Genomic DNA, 26,883 nt, shown 5'->3' with positions numbered 1-26,883 from the left:
TCATATCTATCCAGTAGTTCCACATCACTATTCCTATCACTCAGTGCCCCACACATTATAAAACACACACCGGGAGCACGGAGAGCCCATCTGAGTGCAACTCCTTTCTCCATTCTGCCCAAATCTTCTGCCAGAGTAAGCAGAATTCTGGCCAGGACTTACATGTGGGACAAGAGACCAAAGATATGAAAATTCACATTGACCATCAGTCATTTGTCATGTCATTCACCATCAGCAGGACAGAGTTTAAAAGGAAGAGCCCTGACAAGCAAGAGCAATGCTTGGGGGTTGGAGGAGATCATTGCCTATGTGAATGCTGAAACTCTTCCAGCGTCAGATTCGACCTTATGGCTAGTGCTTTAGTTTACAAGCAGCCCACTGATATCCTTACTGTCCTTTAAGATACGGGTAAGGATGAAAAGATTTCAGCCTAAAAAGAGTACAGCCTGTACCTACCAACTGCAGACGGCAGTGAGCGGACTGCATTGCTGAAGGGCAGGAGGCCCTACATTCAGCAGTCTATTGCCATCAGAATCCCAGTCTTAAAAGGGAATCACAGAATAAATCAAGCTGGAAGGGACCTCTAGAAATCTCTCGTTCAACCTTCTGCCCAAAACAGGGCTACTTTCAAAACCAGATCAAGTCGCTCCGGGCCTTTTTCCATCAGCTTCTGAAAATCTCCAGAGGTTGCACAACTTCTCTGGGCAATCTTACCAAGGGCTCAGGCGCACTCATTGTGAGAAAAAATCCCTTCTGTTTAGTTGGAATTTCTCTTGGTGCAATTGCTGACTGCTGTCTTCCACCCTTTCTCTGTGCACCAAGGAGAGCAGGGGAAGGGGGCTACATAGAAACATGGATCCATTCAAGTAGTTGAAGCCAGCAATTATATCTGCCCTTAGCCTTCTCTTCCCCAAGCCTCCACAAAGCTGGTTCCTTCAGCTTTTCCATGTAGGTCACAAGCTCTAGATCCTTAATCAGCACTCTGCTGCAGTTGCTCAGTTGTCAGTATCTTTCTTGCACAGGAAGGCGGGCGTAAAACTGGAAAATGGAAAGTATTCCAGAGGAAGCCCTCAGTGCTGAACAGAAAGGAACAATCACTTCCCTCGACCTGCCAGCTATGTTCTAGCAAATCTTGTAAATCTTACTCCACTCTGCAGTGAGCTTTCACTGTCCCAAGGGCAGACTGCTGACTCATATTCAACCTGCCCACCAGGACCCACTAGTCCTTTCCTGCAAAGGTGCTACCTGGCCAGATGCTCCCAGTCTGCTCGGTTATCCCATCCAATGTGCAAGACTGTATTTGTCTTTGCCAAACATCCCAAGTTAACTGCTAGCCCATTCTTCCAGATTGCTTAAGTCATTTTGAATAGCAGCCTTGCTCTCCCTTCAGTGCCCTGATGGTTTCTCCCAATCCGATGTCATCTGTGACCATGCTAAGGGGGCATTCTGCCCCACCAATCTAGGTCACTGATGGTGATGTTGAACAGCGGTAACTCCAGCATCATGCCCTGAGGTATACTGCTTATCACAGGCTGCTAGTTGGACTTCAAAACACTGATGCTTGGGAGCCTGAAGGTCTAGTCAGTTTTTCACAAATCTTGTAGTCCACTCATTTGGTCCATAACCCCCAGTTTGACTACAAATATGCAATGGGAGATAGATTTCTTTGTGTTCGCTTGGAGAATAGCAAACACACTCAAGTTCAAAGCTGCACCCAGGCTACACACCAAAGTCCAGACAGAACAGGTTAAGGGGTGACCACCACTGGGTGAAACTTAGCAGTTGTGTGTGCTAAGAAAAGCTGTTTCGTTATTTCAGAAGCCTGAGGTGTTCATATGCATGCACCCTAAATAGAAATGATGAACACTTAGGTCACCAATTGGAATTCCTCCCTGTCCCCTGTATTACTAGTAACAGCTTACTCCTTCTGTCCATTTTTTTCCTATTATATTCACTAAAGGGATATCAGCAAGGTCTTTTAACACCTCATTCTCTTGTTATTAATTAATCCACTCTCCTGCAAAGAACAGAGAGCAGCTAAGATGTGGTCTGTTTCTTCTATTTAAAGAATGAGCTGTCATAGTAGCCACTCATCCCAGATGAATCAGAAAACAATTCCACCCTTGGGCATCTGAGAACCCATGGAACAATTTTATGAACAAAAATTAATACAAGCCAGTGAGATTTACCTGGCATTTAACTGAGCACTTAGTCAGCAATTTATGCACACTGATGACACCCCCACACTAGTTTTATTAATTTTTATTATGAGCTTCACATTTGTTCCATGACAAATCAAAAGCAAAAAAAACCCAAACCCCACCCAACAAATCACTTGGCCTTTTAGCAGGTTGTTTATGTACGCTAAAGGGAATCAGAAGCTTAACTCAAGGTCGACTGTGTTGCCAAAGAAGGGAGTTCAAAACAAATTCCACCTAGAGTACATGTCTCTGATCAGAGATTTGAAAGGCTGAATATCGCATACCTTACAGACACCTCCGTTGGAAACACAAATCCTTTGTTCCACTCTGAGCATTTGTCCTTTTCATGTAGACACCTTTACATGGATCACATATTCTCGGAAGCTCAGTTTCCAGATAGCTTTATTATAGTGTCACTAATTTTTCCAGCTCAGAACTATTTTCAGCTTCAGACCGAATGCTAATCTTAAACTCTGTCTCATTGCTAAGCTTAATTTTATTGTGTATTTAAAGATGTATTTTGGATTGTTCTCATGCTTTTGCAGTGCCAAGAAAATTCTCTTGGTGATCTCTGGACTAAATTTACAATTACTACTCTTTTTTCATTAATCTAAAATACTAAAATAATGATGAACTATGGTGTTATCCATCAATTAAAAAAAAAAAACACACACAACAAAACAAAACACAAACCAAAGCAAAACTAAAAACCTTAAATGCTGTATTGAGTTTTAGACTCCAAATTCAAAAGAGGTAATTTTGTATCAAAAGATATGAGACTTAATTTTTCCCATGTCCAGGCTACCCATACCCTATTCCACAAGGCACCAGAATACCTTCTACAACTGTCTTTTTAAATCTCCAGCTGATCTGACCATAACAATTCCCCCCTCACTTCCTAGTCATCTGTCTCGGCAAACGTAAACATACTCTTCATTATTATCATCAATTACTTTGCAAAGCTGTAATTCCTGGAACTCTAGAGAGTCTCATTTTCCAAAGAGTCACATTTAGCAAATTTGAGAGTACAAACAGCTTCCAAACTAAACAAATGAGCTTGGTCACCACAGAAAGTCATTCTTATTGTTCTTCAATTATAATCACATTAAAAAAAAATCTAATTGTGGGAATAATCAGCAGTACCTATGTCCTGATACGCATTTTACTCACACTGTCAGAAATTAAAAACACTGCTCTCTATGCAAATGGTGTTACTTTTGGGTAAAATCACACTAAAACCAGAAAAAACCTTAAGTGTTTCTGTCCCATTGAAGTTGTTCAAAAAAGAAAAAACTTCTAGCATATAATCAGTTAAAGCAGATGAAAAATCCTGCATGTCTAGAAGGCGCTGCTTCCCACTCAACTCTGCCATACCAGAATACATGCCCCTTTCCAACACAAACACACACACCAAAATCTAAAGGCATCTTCTCCTAAGTTAAATGCATGCTATGAATAAAGCTATCATAAGGCAATCTGACGGGATGTGAGTTGCAAATACCTTGGAAATATTTTAAGTAGGTCCAGTGCCTTGAAGAGGTAATTAACCATCCTGTGCTAGAACTAAATCACCCAGATTCTTATTTAAAAGTAGCTGAAATGCGTGTTCCCGGCCTGTCTGTAGTGAGAACTCTTGTTGGCAGCTCAGGAGAAAAACATCCTACTTAAGGAAGAAACTATCTCGGGGAAGATGCCTACAAATCTTTCCTAAAATGAATTCCCCCTTAAACTTCTTTCCTTGTGTAAGCCCCATTACACCCTGGAGCAGTAAGGTCTCTGCAAACAAATACTCACAGACTCACAAACTAGGGCTGGACAAACAAGCTCGCTTTGTTGCCAGTCCAAGTGACCTCCAGGTTATGTCCCTGGTTGCCCCACCAGAGGACTAGAAAAAACAGCACTGTGTACCGAGATGACAGTATCTATTCCAGAACTGAGGACAAACGCCTCTGCCTTTGAAAAATGTGATAGAATATGTAGTGGTCCTCAGAACAGTATGAGAATCGCCTCACAAGCACCGCCATGCTCTGGGAGAATGCTTGGAAGCAGAGAGGCATTAACCAGCCTGGACCACTGCTGGCACGCAGTGGCTACTGACAGCCTGCCAGCGCGCATCCCCGGCACTGCACTAACAAAAACAACTTCATTAGCGGGCAGCCACAGCCTACACCGACTTCAGCTCCTGGACAATTTCCACATATAACTCTATGCATGGGCTCAGTCTTTAGTCCAGCGTAGCTACGGCTTCACAAGCAAGGTTTTAAAGTATCAGAGTATTTTATGACTTGGTAGTGCCTATCACAATGGAGACCAGCTCTTAATTTGTGATCCTAATGCACCATCTCATTGCAGCATATCTCATTACTGTCATATTCCACAGCAGTATTATTGTGGAAACAATCAATTCAATAGCAAAGGACTGGGACTCTTGGGAAGTCACTGCACTTAGCATCTGAGAAGACCGAAGATAAAAAAAACACCTCTGGGTATCACTTCGACTTACCCCACAAAAGCGGAGGCCGTTTCTAGGCAGCTCCGAGTATAAAAGGGATCTCCGGGGCTGCTGAATTAGTGCCTGTGACCGGCACAATCCTTTAATAACAGCATATGACAGGGCACTGAATTTGATGAGACATTTAAACATCCTACTCCAAGCAGCAGAGAAAGGCATCTGCCAGAATCTTCTCAAACAATTTTTCCTTGTGGCGGAGTGGCATAGGCACAGCACAAGAGTGATATTCCAGCTTTAATTTAGAGAGGGAACATCACAAACAGCTCAGAGCAGTTCCCATGCACCAATCCTTTCCTCCTTTTTCACAACCTTCCTGAATTTAAAAGGGAAATACAGCTTTTTCAAAACAATCTTGGCTGAGTCACTAATAAGAACTGCAGTAACAACAAAAAAATTACACACTGGGACTAACTGGCAGGATCTGGCAGTACGGGAAGCCTTCAAGGCACAGAGCCAGACAACTGGAGCTCATTGGCCAGGTGGTGCATTCGTTCCTTGGGGAACCTGGCATTAGTCTCACCCAGCAGCTGAACCACAGAATAATTCTGGCTTAAGTCTTGGAAAAAGTGTTTAAAGACTTGCTCTCTCAGCTGCGGGTGAAGGTGGCATACATTAGAGCCAAGGCAAAGCAACTGTAAACTACTGCACTGGGAGTAGGAGGTAGGTAAAATTTAACAGATTTAGAAGGAGTCCTTGGTCCCTGACGCGGGCTCGAGGCAATGGTTTTGCACAGAGGAGAGACTTGGACATTGGGGACAGGGCACTGTGGTGTAACACTGTGCTGCCTGCAACCCGCTGGGACACGGCAGCGTCTCCCTCTTTATAGTAATTACCTACTGTGGTGCCGAGGACACGCAGCCAGGTAGATTTATTTTTGAGTGCTTGCAGTCTTCACATATGGACTGTAATGGGTTTTCTGCCTGCAGACATTTCAGAAAATTAACTCAAATTAACTTTGGAAAAGTATTACAGAAACTACTTTAAAGCCTTTTGTGGATGCTCTCATTCATAAGTAAGAGTGACCTTAATCAATTTCAGTTAGCTCTTTACAAGAATAAATTAAGATGAATCAGAGCCCCTTAAACTCTGAATTCACTTCTTTATTTAATTTGGATTAATTGTTCCTATGTCTCTCCATCAGACTGTGTCAAACTATGAGGCTGGAGAACAAATGGAAAGAAACAAACACTCCTGCGTTATCCCCCTGCCCGTTGCACTGCGAGCACCCTGTAACATAACATGCTCGTTCTCGCACAAGGCTGTTATGCTCTTGTTTCTAACACCAAGGTAACCACGGCTGTAAAACTCGCTGTTCTGGATAAAGGGAAAATATCCTAGTAATATCGGAAAGTGACACATTGCCACTGGGTTGCTTGGACACAACACTTCATTTGTTCTTTTCATATATTTTAGCTTCTTCTCTAGGGCTCCGACATCCACCCAAGTTTCTGGGCCCTTATAACTCCCCAGGAAGCCAATGACAGGAACAGCAAACAATTGATGAATCTGTTATATCTAAAATCCTTCTGCCACCCAACTTCACTGTCTCCTAAATCCCATTACCAGAGCTGGTTTTGTACTGGTGACACGCAGCACAGCATACCCAGGTACCATCTGCAGTTACAGCGTTACACAAAAATGGCAATTGTTCAGTATTTCCCACGAGCACTTGGCAGCAGAAGCCTTGTGTACTCCAGAAGAGCAGCCCTAGCAATAGCGAGGCGCAGCCCTTCTCCCACCCCCAGTCCCTTGAAAAAGTTAGATTATGGCTGGAGGTCAGAGCGGGACAGTGAACACAGGAGTGACAGGGTCCCGTGCCGCCTTCACATCAGAAAAAGCAGCAAAAGGAAATGATGCATCTGTCGGGCCCCACTCCAAAGGCAACCACCGCTGAATGCTGCGGATGGTGCCAACTGCCATTTGAGCCGCACTCCACAGCCCCCAGCTTCTCCTCAAGTGCAGACTATATACAGAGACTACAGAAGGAGCTCAAAGCAAATGAACCAAACCAGCCTGCATCTTACAGAAACCTTCAGAGCTGGAAATAGGCTCAAGGACCAGGTAGCAGTCTCTGAGCACTGAGACTTTTCCTCAAAACCAGGGTTGCCAGCTGCCTCATCTGGGGACAGGAATAACCTGTTTTGACAGACTTACTGCTCTTGCCATTTCCCCCTAAATCTTTAATGAAGTTTTTATGAACCATTTCCTTGAAGCAACACCCTTTCACCGGTTGACAATGCAAGGAAGTTACATTTGCAGAGTGGAACAAAGTCAAGCAGACAGATGGGAGGCAAAACAAGCTGAGAAGAAACTCACGCTGCTTGCCAAGCATCTTCCTAATATTTTCCATGACAAGCTGTAAGCAGTATTTCCCACTTTCTCAAGTATCGCATCTTCCCTAGGATCACGATTTTTAAGTCACTTTCTACTCTCTTACAGAATTACTAAAAGAACACAATTAGTCAGACAACCTTTTTGCCTAATGGGAAGAGTAGCATTCTTGTACGTGCCAAGAATCCCTACTTAGCCATCTGCATCTGTAAAGCAGTGAGCACTGGAGAAGTTGAGCAGCATTCCACTGCCCCAATTACCGTGATAGTGACTTCCTACAGAAAACCAGCTCCATGGTAGTGTTAACTGACGGTTTCACCAGTTACTTTGAAATTCAGATGAGTGTAAACCTTTCGGACTCCAGAGACTGAGCTGTACTGTCAGTGAAACTTGAAATAGCGTAAGCCCCGGATAATTTGTCCTTATGTTGCCAAGTATTTAAATTACTATGGGTTTGCAAGTATGCATGCATGCCTGAGTGTATGTATTTAAGTGTGAGGGGCTGATTGCGATTCTGTCTCTTGCATTACTTCACTATGCGTTGCTGTGGAAGTGCCAATATTTCCCATACGCAGCTCTGAGTGGAAAGGCAGCAAGAGTGAAGCACTGAAGAGCAAGAAGGAGGTGGTCACAAAAAGCCTCTAATGGCATCCAAATGTTCGAGCTTAAACCCCACCTCTGTCAGACTTTTTGAGGAATCTTGGGCACATCATTTCTCTCTCACACGTGTTAAAATCAATGTGCACTGGAAAACAACGGCTGTTTTTAACTTGCCCTAATCTAACACTGAGACTGACAAAATCCTATAAATCCTTAAGAGTGGTTTGTCTTCTTTAATTGTAGATTTCCAGAAAGTTCTTATGTGACACTCATGCAGGAGACGAAGGAGGAACAGACCAAATTTTCTGCTGCATTACAGAGTGTGCGCCAGCCATCCACACTGTTGCCTGAATTCCACACCTAGCACCGTTTGTCCCAAAGGATTCAAAGAACTTTACAACCTTTACTAGAAGTAGGCTGATATGAAGTCCTGATATGTAGAACACCCGCTGCAGTGAGCGGGAGTGGTTTCACATTCAGAGAACCTGCTGGATAGGACTTGCAAGTGCGGTAGCAGGAGAGTACTGCTTGAGGGTAAATCCATACCCGGAGAGCACAGCAGATTGTCTGAAGCCTATGAACTTCATGGTAGGATTGAGAGAATTACTTTTAACCACAAACAACTTTTTCTCTTTGTTTTACTGTCCATCTACATTTTGTCATAGAATGAAAAGAGGTCAAATATTGACTCTCAGAAACATGCAGGTACTCCTATCCCTTTCAAGACCAAAAACCCCACCCTGAAGACAGACCAGGGAGAAAAAGCAGAGATGAAAAGAACGAAGGTGACCTATCCCTTTGCTGAGTGTTCTGCCTGCATGCATTCAAATCCATAGCCTAATAAAGACAAGGTCTAGGAAGACAGTCTTGTGTGGGATGACTTAAACCAGTAAAGTTGCAACAAACCAACAGGAAATGAACTGGTGCATGCAATAAATGACTGTATAAGCAAACTGTAATTTATAATGACTGTATAAGCAAACTGTTAAAGAACAGAAGCTCTCTCTTATATGGAATACAATGATATCTTCCAACACTGCACCAAGAAGTGGAAAGTACCATAATCAAGTAACCAGAAACTATCATATCTATAAAGTAAACTATTCAGTGATACATCTAAAAAAATAGCAAGCAGTTACATGTGGATTAGGAAAACAAATAATAACTCCTCATTAAAATTTGATCTGGGATTGCTAAAATGGTTTCAGGAACTTCAATGCAGTCAGAATCTTGATTTCAAAAGGTATCCAACAGCACCTTCCCAATGAGCTCACTGATACGCTGCAAAGCCGTCTCAGCCCTGACAGAGGGAGAAGACTGCACCCCGCGGAAGTGGAGGCAGCCATCCCCTTTCGCCTTTGCCCAAGCTCATTCGAGGATCAGTCAAGTCTGACACTGCCTTACATTACAAAAATTGCATGAGAAGCAATACGGTGATGAGAGCCATGATAAAAAAGATCCACGGAAAAGAGAAGACAAACATCTTAAAAAATTTTAAAGTATAATTGACAAATATCTAAAGTCAGTATCATTGATAGGCCACGCATCCATCATATTCCTTACCTGCAGCAATTTCTGCTGAGAGCTAAAAACAAAAAGCCCAAAGTAATGTATTCTGTGTAGTGGAGTGAATTTTATGTCTTCCTTCCCCTATCACATCTGTTTATTATTCTAGTGTATTTCCAGCTTTGTCAATGGGCAGGCGAACACTTGCTAGAAGTACCGCTCCCAGACTTTGGTACCGCTCCCAGGCTTTGGTACTCCAGTACTTTACGGTACCTTTCTCCTCTTGCAGACTTCACAAGGAAGGAAAGAAGCAAGCCTGAGGAAACTAAAATGCTATTTGTCATGATGAGACCTCAAGAGGAAACAGTAAGTTTATTTTTTTCTCCACTCTGTTGCGTCGCTAATTTGCTAGTAAGTCTCAAATTCTAAAAGCCCTCCTAAGCATTGCTGATATTATCAGTTTCAAATTCAAACCCATTTGTACTTATCATTTTCACGGGCAAAAAGGGAGACTGTAAGGTATATCTGCATAAGGAAAACATAGGTGATGTTGCTCTTCCTTTCACCTTATCAGTATTCAGCAAGTGTTCAGGTAAAGCTGGCAAGTAATCCTGCTCATGGATACAGATTAATTTTAGGATATTTCTGAGACAGTTTCAGTCGAATAGGAATTATTTATTTAGAAAAAAAAAGGTTACCAAATACAGATACATAGCCCATACTTCTTTAAAGCATTTGGTTTAAACAATTCTCTTTCCGTCAATGAATGTTTATATAGGACTGGATGAGAACCTGCCTGGATATCATGCCAAATATAACACCATATTCATATTTCTGAAGCTGTCCCTGATACCGCTTAAAACGGGCAAAGGAAAAGGAACAAGGCAGGGATACCACCAGAACTGGAAATCAGGATTTCCAGGCAAATTATTGAATCTCTTTCTTTGCCTGATTAAAGACAGTCTGTGTGTCACCTCTCAAAAATCAAACTCTAACTATCTGAAATAGCCACCCAGAAACTGTGGTACCCAAATGTAGTAGGTATCATGAAAAATTTAGCCAAGTGTTTTTCGAAGTTTTTTTTAAGGGACAGACAAGACCCACTCCTACCATTCTGTTTCAGTTAAATCAAAATTCAAGGCAAAAAATGCACATATGGACAGAAATAGAATTTGCAAGTATTCACTTAAACTCTTTAGTCCTCCATCTTTTTCTTTCGTAAAATGCTGCTCTCTTCTCTGCTCCCTTACAACTTCATATAGCACTGTCACTGCAGCATCCAACTACCGGAGCACCCAAATTTGTTCAAAGAAGCTTTCAATATTAATATCTAAATCCTGCAAAATACCTAAAATCTTTGGAGAAATACACACAAGCTTATACATATTCTCTCAACCCTATGCTACATTATTATACATATATTAGTGCTAGACACTCGACAGCAACTATGTGCTTCGCCAGCGATGGATTAAAGCAAGGCGCATTTCTTTTAATTAAAGGACACCAATTATTTAAATTTTTTAAATGAGAGAGAGAAGTCAGAGTTATCAACGATGGCAAGTCAGTTGTTCTGGAGTGAAGAAAAGTGATGCTGACAACCGTCTAATCCTCTTCCCTGTTGCAGGCATTCGGGGAACATCATGGGGCAACAGCAAGGGAATTCTAACAGCAGAAAGAAAACTCTTATAAATCTTCCATTAAACCTGTACATCTTCACTCATCAGGTGAATTTTCTAGACAAGATAAAATAACATTAGGCACTACAGACACAAAGCCACACAAGCAATATCTGCTTAATTTAACCAGACAGCCAAGACGCAGGGGAATATTCCTAAGCCTTTCTGGTTTTCAGTTCCTTAGCTGACCCCATCTATTTGCCAGTTTATGCACTGTTTCTCCTATATGAATTGCAAGGTTTTACATTGGCTTCTTCTGTGACTTTTTAGAATTTAACTGTATATTGAAATGTTGGTGTCTGCTCTATCTGTTTGGTTTTTATACTGCAGTAACACAGTATAGCTTTCAAAACAAGACGACAATTATTAAACACACAATTTTCACAACTCCTAGGCTTTTGAACTTTCAAAATGGGAAAAAATAACTGCAGTTACAGTTAAAAAAATACTGGGGGGGGAAGGTTACTTTCTTTAAAACAGAAAATGGGTTTTTTGCTTAAGTTTTGTATAGGTATAGAGTCCACGCTCTAAAGAGACCAGAAAAGTTTAGGCCTCTTTCATTTATGACTTCGATAACTACTCAGAAGCAAAAAATGAAGGACATAAGTGATACAAGGTTTAAAAAAAAAAAAAAAAAAAGAAAATAGAATATAACTCTAATTCATCAGTCTCATCTGTCACCTAACTATGTAGCTACTGTACAGCCTGCCTTTTACCAAATCCCTTTTACAATTGGTCAAGGAAATAATATTAATTTGCATGCAGCTGCAAAAATAAAGAAGGTAATCTTCTTACTCTCATTTGAATGTGAAATAAAACACAACGGTTTAAAAAACAGATCAGTACTTTTAAATCTCAATATTTTTAAAAATAGGAACAGATAAAGAGATTATCCACTACCTAATGTAATATATCATAAATAACAATTATTCAGACCAACAAGTTTGACAACTGCAGCTACTTGTAAAAAGTTATGTATTCCATGAAGCTTCTCATGAAGCTTCTACTCTGCTGCAAAGTTAGAAACAAACTGCAGTAAGAAATAGATAAAAATGGCAGATGTAATGTTTATACTCTTTCACTCAGATGAATCCCAGAGAGCATTACAAACTTAATGAATTATTTGAAAAATGCCCCAAATCTTACAAATATTTTGCTAGCAGTGAAGTCATCTTTGGCATTATCTGCCACTAAAGGCAGCTTTTCCTGAGCTAGAACAGCATGGCAATCTAACTGTGCTTATACTTTATACATAAGTAAATAAAAACAAACAAAAAACCCAACCAGAGTACTAGGCAGTGTTTAGGGAAGGGGAATGAAAGGAATACATAAATAACTCTGCATTAGAATAGTCCCGAAAAAAACATTCTTCTCTTCTCCCTTCTACTAATCAAAGGTCAATAGGAGATTATGAAAAATGTACATCTGCTTTACAGGTCTGTAATTCCAGGCCCCTTAGATTCATAAAAACTACTTCCAAAATCAAAGGTAAGTAATTTCCAAGCCTGTTCATTTCACCTTTAGTATTAGCAACACCAATTATTTGACATAGGATGCAAACATAATCATAGGCACAGATCAGTAGCTAAAACCAAGTTTCTAAATCTAAGTTTCACACAACATAACCCCATAAAGATTTAACCTCTAGCAGAACATATAAGGAACTGAAATACGCTTTGCCTTTTCTTCCAAGCTCGCAGTTGATTTTCATTTGACAGCATGTGGAAGTTTCGAATCCCTACATGGAAAACTCTTAAATGCTACCATCAGAATGAAGGCACCTCTGTTTCAAAGTACCAGCAATTATCCAAGGTGGGCTTGCCGAGCTTCCTAATCCTAAAAGATGCAAGTTAAAGTTCTCATGTAGCTTGGAGCGCACCATTCCCACTGCACCGAAAGAGAAAGGAGACATAGGAGGGGACTGAAGAATTCACCAACTGCCAAGACTGCCGGCAAGTGCCAGGAGGCATACAAGCTGATAAGCTCTTAGCCTGCGTATCATGTTTCTATGCGGTACCATCACTCCTACAGCCCCTGCACAGACAGGCATCACTGGGCAAACGCAGCTGCCTGCAGAGTGCTGTACAGCAGGCATTTACCAGCACGTTCAACCACTTGGATCCTGAGGTGAAGTACGCCACATTCATGTCCACACAGGTCTGCAGCATGTCTATGCTCTGCAAACAGAAGCATCTTTTTCCACAGGCAAAAGGTGAATCTAATTTGAAGGTGGAAACAAGATTCATGCTGCTACTCCTTCAGAATACCCCAAAACCACTGACGGAGCAATATGTTCTTTAAGGTGATTAGCATGCTCGCCATCATCTGTTTTCACTGCATACAAAAGGCACTTTCTGCCAAGACTTCCACAAAATATAGTTTATTTTAGTGAATTTAGAGGGTTGGCAACCTAGAGGATTATAGGATGTCTACCAGTAAACCAGATTTACGTTCAGAACACACACACCTGTGAAGAGCATAACAGATTTTAAAAGATGTGTCATGAGGCAAAAGTTGTGTAACAGTGACATTTACATAATATATACACTAATTTGGTCTTAGGGGAACAATCACAGAAGAAAAAAAACTGTTCTAAAAACAGAAAATGCTATATAAATACACAATATATAGCTTTTTCTGGATTTTAAAGTAAGTTCTTACAATGAAAAACAAAGCCTCAAACTTTAAAAAGAAAAGCAAAGGAATTACAGAATATTTCAGACAAAAAAAAATATTGTGCTGACGTTAATACTCTAGTGAAAAATCTTTCAATTTTTAAAAGGACACAGAAGGTGTTTCTGCAGATAAACACACTCCTAGAATGGTATTTGTTGCGATGCAGACAATTACACAGTTTTCAGAGTTCCACAAAGAAAGCTAGTATGAAGACTACTCAGGGGGAGAATATGGACTGGCAATGTGCAGAAAAAGTTCTGGCCTGATCAGCTGCATCTCTAGGGATTTATTTCAGAAAATAAATGCATCTCAGATTTGACCAGTCCTAGAAAAACTGTTTGCTAGTATATCCTTAACTTTTAAAAAAATGCAATACTACATATAATTATAGCACCCTCCCTTACTTTCTTCAGTCTCGCAATGCTCTCACGATAGTGTGCAAGCATAACCCCCTCACCTTATACCCAGGACTTCAGAACCAATAATTTTCTAATTTCAGTAAAACCAGGCATTTGGATAGGTTAGTCTCACAGACTCAATTTCTTTCTTCATTTCATTACTTTCTTGATTTCATTACTTTCTTGATTTCATCAAAAGTCAGTTGCAATGAGTTTCAAAGTCTAACCAAGCACTCTTACAGGTTTCCCATAATTTGTATTTAACTGAGTGCCCTGATATTTTTGTTAAGAGGGAAGAAAATAGATGGTCCTTATCTATCTCTTCTATACAATTTCTAATTTTAGCTACTGATATGGCACAGAAACGGGATGAAGAATGGAACCCAAGATGATAATCCCAGGGGGGTTCAGTCCTTCATCACGTGTTTCCAGCATAGATCACATTAGTCTCCTTTTTCTGAACTCTCTCTAGTTAAGATGAAGTAATCAGAACTGTGAAATATTCCAGGAAAACCCGCACGCCAATCGATATAAATGAATAGTACTTTTTATATGCCATATTCCCTATCCCCTTTCACTTGCCCCTTCAGTCCTTAGAAGCAGCCTAAGAAGAGCAAGTGCTTTAAATATATCAATCTGAACACAGAGTATTCAAGTCATGATGAATATTTAAGAGAAAAAAAGAAACCCAGTCTTCATATTTTCAGCTTCTACTGTACCTCCTAGCCAATAGTAAACTATTTCTAGTAACAGCTGCTAAGATCTTTGAAGAGTATTTTTAGGATGTAACCAAGCTCAGGGTATTTTTAATCTATGATTATACATTGTCTAAGTCAGATGAGCATCAGTTAGGGGGTTGAGCCAGACTCTGTTCTTGCAAAACAAATCTTTATGAAGGCCCACTTAAGAAAGGGTATAACAGAGAAAATTGAGCAGTCCTATTATTTCTTGGGCAGGAAACATACTCAGGAGAGCTTTGTCTCTTTAGACTCTGCGATAATAACAGTAACTCAATAGTAACTGCAGCTTGACAGACTGAAGCTTTCCTGAGTTCCATATACTGTGACACTGGGAGTTTAGCTGCACTGGGAAAAATCATTAGTTTCACAATGTTACTTCAGATTTTCTCCAGTGCAGCGTGAGATGAGAATGTGGTTGAGCCTGACGAAAAATGTAGAATTCTGCAGCCTTGAGGAGGGGGCACTGGGTCTTTTTTCACTTGTTTATTTCCGCACGGTTTCCAAATACTAAGCAGCTGAGGTGACAGAATAACGTAGCCTCCACCTTTAGCGTGTATTGCCCGGTTCTGCTAAAGATTAAAGACAATTTTCCAATTATCTTTTCTTATCTTTTCTTATCTTTGGGATTCTGAGAGAGCTTCTCATGGAAATGAAGAGGTAGGAGGTAACTATCTTTGTCAGAAAGGCAAGCCGGCTTTGCACTGAGTAGTAAGGGTATCTTTTCCACCTCCACATTAATTACTTCTCGCTTTGCGCAGTATTATGTAACGTTTTGCTGTGAGACCGTCTTGCAGGTTAAGTTTCCCTACCCAAAACAAGGAGGGACCTGCTCCCTTACTGCCACTGAAATTGCGCACTGGCAGGAAAATAGAACAAATCAGCTGGAGATTTCCAGACTGCGCTGCTGAGAGGAATGACAGAACAAGTCACTGCTAAATGGCTGCAAGACAGAGAAAAGGGATACCATCCATGCCAGAGTGTTTAACCAAACTGAGAGTGCCAAAAAAATACTGCTTGCTTCTCTCCTGTAACACAGAACCGGGGGCACAGGAGAAAGGATCCCAGCAGGCCACCAGCTCACGCTGACAACAGAAAAAGGAACGTAAGTGATTTTAACAATCCCTCTCACACTGTTCTCTGCTACAAGCAGTACAAACAGGATGCACATAGATCCAAATAAAACCTGTAATTGTTTTAAATTATTCACTGAAAGTCTGAAAAAATTTCTCTTCCGTTTGAATATCAGCTGCTTTTATTACACCAGAGAATAGTAACAGGAAAAAGGAAATATAACAATGAAAAAAATACCACTACAGCAACAGAGAGGCAGGTACTTGATACCCTCCTCACCCTATTGCTTCAGTATGACATTATCTGGTATATCAGATCTATTACAGCAAAGGAAAGGCCAACTCAATGAGTAAAGGATAGGGAAGTCCAGCAAAGTGTTAGTGTTCCATTTTCGGTTCCCTGCAGTTTCCTTACTCTCTCGCCTGGAAACATGCAATTTCACAACTGAGGGGAAGGGTGAGAGTTCCAGCCAAGCCCAACCAGGCAGACCACTCACCCCTGACACTTCAGTGTTAAATGGGAAGAAACACAGATGCTGTAAAAAATTACTCCTACCCTGGGACACTGACCCTCTTTGCAAAGGGAAATGAAAAGCGATTAAAGGATTTGGGAGAGTCAAAGAGGGAGTGTGACTCTGAAAAAAAAAAAAAATCTGAGATGTGGATTCCCCTTTCCAAGACCAAACTGAACTTGTGAGACACTGTGAGAAGATCTGTAGAGCGTAAAATTTCTCCTTATACCTACACTACACTGTGAAATAAAACCAGCCTCTTGCTAGAAGAACTGACTTGCCTCTTTCTTTTACAGGAGAAGCCTCTAATTCTAAAGTCATCATCTGGAAGGATGGAGGTGCTCCAAGGAGGTCACACAGTGCAATTACCATACTATGATGTCTGGAGTCAAAAAAGACTGAAGCTTACCTGCTCCAGAGCTAGGCCACCTGCAGAAGAGCTGCAGACACAGCTCCAGAAAACTTCAGAAACTGAATTGCAGTCAGCAAGTTCCTTTGGACACAGTGGCCAGAAGTCAATTCACCATTCTCTCATTCAAACCCATTTTATAGCTAGGAATGGAAAACTATCCCACAGGAGTTCTGGGATGGCTAGTACAAATCAAATCACTATCTGCAAACAAACTCTCAGCAAAGACCTTCATTTCTTCCCAAGGGGTAAGTTGTTTACACACTAGAACAACATGAAAGAAAGGTGATTAAATTGAGTCAAAACACAACCATAGGACTACAAATATTTAGTGTCACAAGCCCAAATCTAGTGAACTAAAGGAACTTACAGATGTCCAGAGGTCCAAAAGCCTTGCGGATTGAGAGAGGGGAGGCTAAGATTCGATACAAACATGAATATTTCGAATAATTACTTTCAGGTGAGGAAAATTCAATATATGTAGTTTAGCAATAGCACCTGCGCTTTTGGCGGTGGGCCCATGATCAGAGCCCACGGCAGGGGAAATCCATGCGAGGGCTCTGAGGAGCCGGCTATGAACCCCGGTGTAACTTCTCCCTGGAGCCCATCAGAAGTTCTGCCTGAGGACAAGGGAGGCCGGTCAGCCAGGCAGTTCGTTCTGAAGTACCTTCCTCCGCCTGTCCTGCTGGTGGCTAAGGCATATTTAAGAACTCGACAGCCTCAATACTTACACTTGGAAGTGACTAAATTTGTGGTCACTAAGTGATTAAATTTGTGTGCCATCTAAGGATGGCAAACGGCCTCCATGCAGCAGTTCCAGCTTTCAGGATTTGTGCAAAATATAGTTAAGACTGATGTTTTAAATCTCGTGATTCTTACTGCTTTGCTAAAGATCAGTAGGTACATTAGAGCTAAAATCATGCAAAGTGTAGCTTTATTTCAACTTTCTGCTCCAAATAAAGTAAAGATTTAAAATGGCATTTTTACATGGATTCTCTATGTACCAAGCTGTAACGGCTAAAGTTGAAAATGTGCCAGATGGATATTAAAGTCTATCTCACAACCTGCCTAACGCACAACACCAGCGCATACCGCTGATTAAAAGCACTCCCTGAAAAATGGCACGTCTCCCTTTATCTGCAACACAGAATCCACTACTCTGCCATGCAAAGTGAATTTTATTAACTTGATTCAGGGTCTGTCACTCATTTTTCGACATCTTACGTGTACCTATAATATATGTCATGGTTAATCCATTTGATGAAGAGTGTTTGGTTTTGTTTCTCTGATGAACTCTCGGCGATTTGCTCACCAGTCCAGCTGCTTTACAACAACTTACTGGAGTTCGAATTATTAAAAAAGCTTTACATAATTTGTGTTATGAATAAATAAGTAAATAAATAAAGACTACACACTGTTTCTCTGTTTCTGCTGTCTATTTAAATTAGCAAGTCCTGGGGCACTGATCTTTCACAGTGTGTAAATGGCACTTGGCACAATGCCCATCATTCACCCCAGACTTGCTGGGCTTCCCAGTGCGAATCTAATAATATAAAGCATTTTTTTAAAAAACAAGATTCACCTTATCTATCAGTAGTTGCCCAAAAGATAAGCATCTCCTCCACACTAAATCATCACTTTCTCTCCAACTACGTAAAAAAGTACCTATGAACATGAATTTATCACCCTTATCATGCGTCTTTCAGGATAAATGACACTTTTTATTCCTCAGGAACCATTCAGACCAGATACAGTAAATGCCACCTTAGTCATGTGTCAGTGTATTAGTGTCAGTTTCCTCAAACTAAAAAAGTAGTCCACAAAGTAAATGCTTACCTTAGGTCACATCAATACAACACAAGAAATCTCTACAGTTTTAAAAACGGGGAAAAAAATGGCGTTAACAGATTTAAATGAGCTTAAATCACATTTCCAAAAAAGTGTGTTCTTCCTCAAAAATGAAAACTTGTGACACTAGCAAAATGGTATTATTCCCCCCATTTAGAACTTAATCTGGCCACTTCTGTAAAAGACAATAAAAAATGTTTGTATAAATACATTAGCAACAAAAGGAGGGCTAACAAGAATCTCCATCCTTTATTGGATGCAAGGGGAAACATAGTGACAAAAGATGAGGAAAAGGCTGAGGTACTTAATGCCTTCTTTACCTGAGTCTTTAACAGTAAGACTAGTTCATGGGGTACGCAGTCTCCTGAGCTGGAAGACAGGGAGCAGAATGAAGCCCCCGTAATCCAAGGGGAAATGGTTAGTGATCTGCTAAAACACACAAGTCTACGGGGACGGATGAGATCCCAGTTGACTGCAGGTTAGTAAATGTGACACCACAAGAAGGGACGGAAGGAGGATCCGGGGAACTACAGGCCTGTCAGTCTGACCTCAGTGCTGGGGAAGGTTATGGAACAGATCATCCTGAGTGCCACTATGCGGCACATGCAGGGCAACGAGGTGATCAGGCCCAGTCAGCATGGGTCTGTGAAAGGCAGGTCATGCCTGACAAACCTGATCTCCTTCTGTGACAAGGTGACCCCCTTAGTGGATGAGGGAAAGGCTGTGCATGTTGTTTACCTGGACTTCAGCAAAGCCTTTTCCCACAGCATTCTCCTGGAGAAACTGGCTGCTTATGGCTTGGACAGGCATGCTCTTTGCTGGGTGAAAAACTGGCTGCATGGCCGGGCCCAAAGAATGGTGGTGAATGGAGTTAAATCCAGTTGGCAGCCAGTCACAAGTGGTGTTCCACAGGGCTCAGTATTGGGGCCAGTTCTCTTTAATATCTTTATCAATGATGTGGACAAGGGGTTGGAGTGCACCCTCAGTAAGTTTGCAGATGACACTAAGTTAGGTGGGAGTGTTGATCTGCTTGAGGGTAGGAAGGCTCTACAAAGGGACCTTGATAGGCTGGATCGATGGGCCAAGGCCAATTGTATGAGGTTCAGCAAGGCCATGTGCTGGGTCCTGCACTTGGGTCACAACAACCCCATGCAGCACTACAGGCCTGGGGAAGTGGCTGGAAAGCTGCCTGGCGGAGAAGGACATGGGAGTGTTGGTCAACAGCTGGCTGAACATGAGCCAGCAGTGTGCTCAGGTGGCCAAGAATGCCAATAGCATCCTCGCCTGGCAGAAATAGTGTAGCCAGCGGGACTAGGGAAGTGATCTTCCCCCTGTACGCAGCGCTGGTCAGGCCACACCTCAAATACTGTGTTCAGGCTTGGGCCACTCACTACAAGAAAGACATTGAGGTGCTGGAGCGCATCCAGAGAAGGGCAATGAAGCTGGTGAAGGGTCTAGAGCACAAGTCTTATGAGGAGCGGCTGAGGGAACTGGGGTTGTTTAGCCTGGAGAAAAGGAGGCTGAGGGGAGACCTTATCACCCTCTACAAGTACCCGAAAGGAGGTTGTAGTGAGGTGGGGGTCGGCCTCTTCGCCCAAGTAACAAGTGATAGGACAAGAGGAACTGGCCTCAAGTTGCACCAGGGGAGGTGTAGGATGGATATTAGGAAAAAGTTCTTCACAGAAAGGGTTGTCAAGCATTGGAACAGACTGCTCAGGGAAGTGGTTGAGTCACCATCCCTGGAGGTATTTAAAGATAGGCAGATGTGGAGCTGAGGGTCATGGTTTAGTGGTGGCCTTGGCAGTGGTAGGTTAATGGTTGGACTTGATGATCTTAAAGGTCTTTTTCAACCTAAACAATTCTATAATTCTGTTGTAGTTTGAGCTTATGGGTTTTCTCTAATAAATTCTCAAATGCACAATGCAAACTAAGTATATTTCTGATAATCAAAATCCAGATCTTTAGAAAAGCCAGTAATTTTTAATCTCATGACTAAAACTATTTCTCCATTCAGCAGCTGACATTTTCAGACTTTAATGCAGGGAATCGCTACATAATGTAGCCTACAATAAAATATTAAAACAACAAGTAAAAAGAAAAGCTTTTTATGGTCAATCCTCCCTAGTAGGCTACAGAGGTGGAAAAAATCCTGAAAGAAAAAAAAAACAACTGTAGGAATAAAGACACGATTGGCAGCACACTTTTGGCCATGACCATTGGTTCCAAACAGTGCTCCGGCAAAGGACCACCACAGAGCATACCCAGCCGTAGGCTCTTGAGGTGGCCTCACCCCTCCAAAGGAAGCAATCTGTGCAGCATTTTCACACTGTGTGTGCACACTGTGCTCTCTGACATATCACCATCAAAATCCCTATGACCCTACCAGTGCAGCCAAGAGCAAGCAGGCTTAGTTCAGTCATAAAGTACAATTTCACTGTATGTTACCTAAACTGTGTGCAAACACGCACACAAAAAAGATAGTACTGAGAAAATCACTGCCTTCATGGATCGGATTAGTGTCAAAGGAGAGACAACAGTTTGGAAATTTGTATTATTTTTATATTTTTAGTATCTTGACCATGATCATGTCCATCTTAGAACACTGAAATTATACTTACTGTTTTGAAGGGAAGGCACATCTAAAGCAATACAGCTGCAAGCAGATCATTCTGGATTACAAGGGGCTCCCGAAACGCAGCTCTCCCTGACATCTTTTAGGAAGCCTGAACTTAATAGAGATATCCAACAAATCTTACTGGTTCTGCAACAGCAGATACCAGAGCCCTTCCAGCAGATACCTCAACACCCTACAAGGCAGGGTGCCAGGTCATTTTTTATTTTAATTTATCACCACAAAGACAGGTCCTCTGTAGCATGATTGAATACATCTCAGGGAATACTCCAAGCACGAGGCACAGCAAGAGGTTTTCCCAAGTAGTACCCGGAAGGTCATTCCAGGCCCAGGTCTGATCCCAAGGACAGACAATGTACACCACTATTTCAGCCACAAGCCTGTCCTGGAAAATCACTGGACACAACCCAAAATCTGCAATTCCTTACTAATAAAACACAGCCCTCCCCTTGCCACAAGAACGCCATGGAAATCAGTTAATTAACGAAGCAGAAAGAACATAATTACAGATTGTAGGATATCTTTATCACTATGTATATGTCATCATATTTATCACTGTTTCCTGTCACCACATACAAAGAACATGTATTCAGTGCAGTTTAATTTACAAGCTCCAAAATAAACATTTCTCACCTCTATTGACATTTCTGGAAGTTATTTTTGCTTTAGAATAAGACAACATGAGGATCTGTGAGGCACATTACACAAAGCAGCTTGAGGCTTTTATATGCCTAAACAACCAAATAATGGTGTTGGAAAAGTGTTACTTCTGCTCCCAAGCACATTCAGAATCAAATTTCACAAAGAAAAAGAGCAACCCGGTTCAGCACTGTAAATACATGTCATCTCATTAGCTTCAAAGTCTAACTGAAATAACGTTCAGATGCTACGGCTTGCACTTCAGACAACAAATTCCATAAATATTCCTTATGATTAACAGGACCAGACAAAGAGACAGTCAGATCATTGCAGGGGTGAACTGACAGAGGTCACTTTAAAGGCCACGTTCCTACCGCTGAGGCTTTGCTTGGGAATCCTGTGAGCTGTATTCTTCAGATGTTTGTATTGTTTCAGGCAGCAGGTCAGCGTGTGGCACCAAGGAAAGACTAATAACCCTACTGTGAAACCAACATCACCAGAGCATGCAAACTATTCCCAAAGCCATCCCAGAAATAATCTCTCTGCTTTTGCCTAAGAAAACCACTCCAGCTATTTTCAATTTATTCCTAATATGATCTGTCTCCTTCATAACCTGTGACAGTTATTTAAAAAAAGTGATTAAAGCTGGATTAATTTCATACATAAAGCTTCTTCTTATAGCTGTACTGAGGAGTCAAAGATGAGCTGCTTTTGTAGAGTTTGGTGTGTTTTGTGGGATTTTTTTTGGAAAAAGCACCATCGTACCTTTGAAAACAGGAACATAGGAGAACTGCACACCAGTATTAGGATCCCTCAGCCCTCACACTGTAACACAGTTGAGAAGGGACTTTCCGTCACCAAAACCTTTTAATTTCTCTACAGCTGTTTATAACCAGAGTAAAGAAACACGTCTTCTCTCCAATCCAGCCTGGGTGATTAATTAACTGATGCAACAGCAATGCTGCAGCTGCGTTTGCCAAGTTATCATCCTCGGGACCATAATTAACACAGAGGAAGTTCCAGTGGGAATCAGGCTTGAATGACATCAGTGGTAACAATTAAAGCTTCTGAAGCTTTTACGGCACTTCAGAGCAGACTCTTAGTTCTCCGAGCAACCCTTCAGTTCTGCCAAATGCCTCTTGGAGGCAGCTAAGGCTCAGTATGTTTTTACTGGACTCAGGGATCATCCTGGCTGACAGAAACCTCTGACCTAAGGTTTTGCTTCTAAAATAACACTGCCTTGCATATACTGTCCCTTTATCCCCATTTCTTTCATGTAAGCAATGAAAGCCCAAGAGGGAAGTCCACAACTACGACGGGAGATGGGGGAGATTTCTCCCTTCAGCCTGTCGTGGGGATTTGTTGGTAAATTCTGTAGCTCAAGGAAACAAAAGATCATAGCGCTGACTAAATATACTTAACTATACGCTAGTACTGTTTTGGCTTTCATCCCCTAACATCCACACTCTCTACATCTTTACAGCTTTTAGCCGTGGATATTCGTGCCTCGTGGCATAAAACCCAAACACCAGACTGAAGCAATATGTTATAATGTGTTAACATAGTGGATTTTTAATGTTTCTACTTTACCTAGTAAAGATATTCCCATTTTCCCCCCTTGATTAACAGGTCAATACAGCGTGCAAGATTTCCCAGTTCCTCCCAAAGCCATCAGTCTACCCACAGACAGCAGTTCCTAGTGAGGCAACACCGTTCTCTCTAAAACGAATGCAAAGAGAGGACATCCTTGATCTTTTATTGCCTATGTGTTTCTGGTGCAATGATCTACTTGCAGCTGACATTTGAAACTTGAAGCTAAAAAGAAATCTGCAGATGGGATTTGAAGGTCATCCAAACACAGCTTTAAACCTGCTCTATTTTGCTCCCTAATGCAGCCTTGACACAAGCCTTTGGTTGTAAGTTATCCTGTATTTTTTTTTGCTCCAAGTTGATCATCTGGTATATCAATTTATGAATGGGTGGGTAAAAGCAAAAATACATTTACAGAGATTTTCCTAATGATATTTTCTTTTAAAGGGGTAAAGCTGGAAAACTTGATTTTGTCTTTTAACTTAACCTGTTCAAAGAAAAAAACCCTTCTCTCTTTTTCCCTATAATCACATCACATCTAACTAGAATAGATTTGCATCACAAAATGCTGTGGTAAATGTCTGTTACATCTTTTCAGGACAGTGTGTTAGAGATACTGTGATGCTCCTTGTGCTACCAAGTGGACTTAGAAGAACTTGTTTTTGTAATTCAAAACTGTTGATTTTCGTACCTATCTACTTTTGAGCAAAAAAGCTAACTAGGTGTTTGCATAAAAGGCTGACTACAACCCCATGCAAAGGATTAGCCCACATCTGCATGACACTTAAATCCTACTTAAGCCTATTCCAAATATCATTAACGTTCTTCAAGCACAAATGAGACAGCACCACTCTGGATTAGGTAATGGGAGACATGCTTAGCATGCTGTCCTAGATGACAGGGAAGGAACAACACAGCATTACTAGCTTATGCTATCATCTGTGCTTTCTAACCCCCCTTGGATAGAACAGCCTCATCTTATATATCCTCCTCTATATCTTGACCTCCACCTGTCATCATAGGTCATGCTAACCATTGGCACCTTGCACGCTGAATCACAGAGTGGGAGAGAAGCTGCAGCACTGAGGAAAGCCTGAGTTCGCCTGTACTTAGCAGTGGAGCATCACAGAACTACGGCCAGCTCTGAATGACACCGGTGGTAACACTTACAGACATGAAAATTCCTAATTGCCGTGTTCTCTGTCTTGTTACACACACTAACAACAATGACTTGCTATAAAGACCAAATTATTTTAAAGTACATACTTGCTTATTAAACCACAAACTCAGGCTTACTTAGGAAGTGGAGAGCACCAAGTAATAAATGCTTCTGAAATAAAATCCCCCAAAACCTAGCGATACAGGCCACTTCAGACCGCAAACTCCAGTCTGAGTTTGAACCACGAGAGTAAATCTGGCCAGGCAAGGGCTTGAGCCATTTCATTTGTCCCATGTCCTCAACAAGCAGTTCTGTTCACTAGATTGGCACCCAAAGGAGAACACCAACTTACAGCTGACAGCCAATGGCTATGATGGTGAAAAGTCATGCTCAAAATGTGTTCCATAACTGCCGTCTCACATGACTTTTGTTCCACAACTCACTGATTTTAAGGCATCTACCATCACCCAGTCTGACTTCTGGCAATAATATTTATGATGGTGCACGTGAGTCTCAGGAAATGCCTGCTTACCAGATACTAATGAACTAATGAACTTCATTAACACTAGCACAAGCGTAAGCACATTTTCTCACTGGGTGATTCTGTATGTGGGCTACATGATACTTCATCTCCCACAATTTGCACTCCTTAACCATTTCTCTGATACCAAATCTGAAAATTTATCAGAGCTGTTGAAATGGAATTTGTTCTGCAGCTCCAGACCCCAGCGGTTAGGCTCAGCCCTCAGCTCATCTGCACAAGAATAGAAACACTTGTGTCAAAGTCTAGAACTGCTCTTCTGGACATCAGGAAAGGCAGAAAACCACTACGGGTAATCATTTTAATTATTGAAGAGCTTGATGACCAAACGAGGGAGCATCGATTTACGAAAGTTCCTCTACCGTATTGTGCATTAAAATCATTAATCTTCAAAGCTTTGTAAAATGGCCCAACACAGCTGTTTGTGAGCAGCTGTCTTCAGCAGAGAAACCAAAGCAGAAGAGGAAAGGAGGTCACTAGGTGTTAGCTACATGTTGACAAAATAAAGGTAACACCTGAAGCTATATACATTTATAATCCTGCTGGTTTTCATTCTATCCAGCTGCGCCACATATGGAGAAAAACTGAATGACAGGCTGGGCAGAATATGAGTAGAAATCTGCAAGACTGCAACCAAAAAGGGTTGGGGAATTCTGAAATCACTCTCAGGGGTTTACCTAAAACCACATCAAAAGCATACCCACGGCAGCAGTAGCCATACCCAAACTCATGTGAAGCCTGGGAACTAACTTAAGTCACAGTGATACGGATTTCAGCTCAGCCTATTCACCAAAACATACAAGTCCTTTCCTAAAACTCAAGCCACTGTGACTTCCCTTGTACTGTTACCCAAACTATCTCAGTTAAAGACATTATGTCATGTCATATGGCAAGTTACAATCGCAGCCCTGATCTGTAGACAGGAGCAACAGAAGGCTTTGATTCCTGCATACCGGGACTTCAGCAACAGCCATTCAGTTCATACTGCTGTACGTGGCACCATTTCCACTCTCCTAACCAGGCTCAGCCTTGATATCTGCCTTCAAGAAACCACAACAATCTCCTTCTGGTCCTAACAAAACACTCGCGAGGCCAACTAATAAGCAGAGGGAATGTGTCATTAAATTAATATTCTGTCTCACATGGAGATACACCTGAAGCACAGAATTGATATTCAAAGAATTCAGGTTCATAGCATAAAAGAAGAATACCAGCTGCTTTGAAGTTAGCAGACTGGCGACACAAGTCCATTGGTGCCTTGTCACAGGAGGTACAAAAACCAGTTATGGGCTGCTCGTGTGACCCAGAAGGAAGCTGGACATCACAATCATGGAAGGAGGGGACATCACAATCATGGAAGGAGGGGACATCACAATCATGGAAGGAGGGGACCTCACCAATAATAATGCTTGTGGAATATACACTTTTGCCCAGAAAGGTGTTGACAGCCTCATTGTCAAGGAAACAGAAATACCCCTATATAAGGGAACTTATCCACTGAATCCATCCCCAGTAGCCAGGACACAAATAAAGTCAACACACAAACGACCAGGAAATCATTCAACCACCTAATATCGTTGTATTCACTCTCTTCTGCTTTTGGAGACATCCCTTCTGGAAAAGCTGGGCAGAGACCTATGGCAACGCAGGGCTTGGGGAGATATCTAGGGAATAAGATGCACCCTAAATGCAGCCTAAAAGTATAGGCTCTGTAAGCACTTGCTCTGGGCCATTAGCAGGTCCCAAGAGCCCTACAGAGCATTACCAAGACAGAAGTACTTATTATTTGTTTTAACTTGGATAGAAACAAAGTACTGGAAATGACTTGACAGGTTTCTATTTA

General features: G+C 41.6%; 1 protein-coding gene across 2 annotated transcripts in view; it reads right to left on the bottom strand.

Annotated features, from left to right (window-relative positions):
- LOC309674166 (uncharacterized protein) overlaps positions 1 to 26,883 on the bottom strand; it is a 113,470-nt gene that overhangs the window by 57,643 nt on the left and 28,944 nt on the right. The window contains exon 5 of one of the 2 annotated variants that reach the window (XM_082486137.1): positions 10,780 to 10,883. The exons of the other annotated variant lie outside the window; for it this stretch is intronic. The gene's annotated coding sequence lies outside the window, so the exon portion shown is untranslated. Of the gene's footprint in view, positions 1 to 10,779; positions 10,884 to 26,883 lie in introns of those variants that run through there. 2 annotated transcript variants of the gene reach the window in all.

The sequence above is a fragment of the Vanellus vanellus genome (genome assembly GCF_965231255.1).
Source record: "Vanellus vanellus genome assembly, chromosome: 7".
Taxonomy (NCBI): Eukaryota; Metazoa; Chordata; class Aves; order Charadriiformes; family Charadriidae; genus Vanellus; species Vanellus vanellus.
Note: the sequence above shows the minus strand (reverse complement) of the source record. Positions and strands in the feature narration are given on the sequence as shown.